This window comes from Elephantulus edwardii, unplaced genomic scaffold (genome assembly GCF_000299155.1).
Source record: "Elephantulus edwardii isolate Elephantulus edwardi_28Jun2011 unplaced genomic scaffold, EleEdw1.0 scaffold00007, whole genome shotgun sequence".
NCBI lineage: Eukaryota > Metazoa > Chordata > Mammalia > Macroscelidea > Macroscelididae > Elephantulus > Elephantulus edwardii.
The window spans coordinates 15783919-15785801 of NW_006399757.1; positions in this window are offsets into that span (position 1 = coordinate 15783919).

A 1883-nucleotide genomic window follows, 5' to 3' on the forward strand; every position below is an offset into this window, starting at 1 on the left:
GCGGGAGTGGCATTCACTTCCATAAAAACTTGCCTCTGGAAACCCTATGAACCTGGAGAAAGGACAAAAGTTATACAGGTGTCCAGTACTTTTGTTTATAGGGTTGCTATCAGTTGCCTACAACTCAACGGCACTTAACAACAAACAACAACAACAATGAAACTTCATCTAACATACTTCGAGCATGTTGTCAGGAAGGGCCAATGCTTGGAAAAAGACATCATATTGGGAAAGAGGGAGAGTCAAAGAGGAAAATCCTGAACAATGTGGATTGGCATAGCACTGTCACAATGAACTGATCATAACAGATTGTGATGATGGCACAGGATAGGGTAAAATTTAGATCTATTGTTTATATAGTTGCTGAGTCACAGTGGTCTTGATGGCACATAACAACAGTAATATTTCCATCAAGTCAGTAAAGACTGATAACTGACCCTCCATTGGGTTTCCAACACGAAATTGGCTGAGAGAAGATTCCTCATTTTTCTCCCTTGGAACAGCTAGTAAACAGAACTGTCAGAGCCATGCCTTTGGGTTAGTAGTACAAGTCCCTACCTACAAGGTCCCCAGAGCCCTGGATAATGAATGGCTAATATCATGTTTTTGTACCAGTAAACTGTGCTGGAAGGGTTCTTAACACCGAAGTCTATATTTATATTTCTTTCAAATATCTTCTTGTGAAACCAAGGGTAAAATACACTTCCAGACACAGCAGGTACATTTCTTTGGGATTTTGCCATTGCATTTTAGACTAGTATTGTATATTTTATTTCCATTCATCTTACTGACTTCTGGATATTTCCCATGAAATAATTTTGGCATGCAGAAAGAAAATGTATTTGGCAAGGAGATTAGTTGATAAAGGAAAGATTAATCAAGCTTTGACCAGAAATCTTTAAAATAGTACTTTCAATATAAAGACTCAAATATAGTGGTCCATTAGCATACAAAAAGAAAAAAGTTTATTCATTTTTACAACTCATTTTATTGATATGAATTTTACATCTCATTCCACTTTTTTATTGTTTCATTTTTTTTAAGTTGGTTTGCTTACAAAGTTAATACACATTGCGTTTCACACTATTCTTCATTCCCGCTGTGTTTCATACAATCATTCCCATGCATTATGCTTAATCAATCTGTTTCTATTTTTAAATGTAAGTTTTATAGTTTGTATAATAGTTTGGTAATATGTGTTGTGTACATACATGTTTAGTATACATGTATTTCTCCATACCTTTCTCCTCTGCATGATGAACTGATGTGGCGACTGTGACAATGGACTGAAGTATATATAAGATGATAAGAACATCACAAAGTGTGGCAAGATGCAGTTCTATTGCTCAGGAGGTCACTGTGAGTCACAGTGGACTCCACGGCATATAACAACATAACACATGAAGTGCACACATGTATGCCTAAATAAAACATACGCTGGGGAGAAGTATTCCATTTTGCGTGTGTGGAGAATATGTTAAAAAATATTGAAGACTGAATTTAGAGGATTAAAAGTCATCAGTTAGCATGAATGACAAGAAGGAATAATGGGGGGAAATTCAATTTAGGGCTAGGATGACTTATTTTATTTGGAATTCTTTTTAAAAGGAGAATAAAGTAAGTTAAAAGATGCCTAGCTCTTGAAGAAATAAAAGAGGAAAACAAAGGTCTGAAGTGACTTAGTGATTTTTTTTAAAAAAGAAAGGAAAATACAACGACAGTGCTAAAAGTAGTAGCTCAAGAAGACAAAAATGTTTTCTAGATAATTTTTCAATCATAAAAATATGTGGAATAAATTGGAAATAAACACAGATGAAGGATAGCTGGTTGGCTAGCTGAATGGATGGAAGAGATACGTATTTGCTCCCATTCCCAAGAAAGAT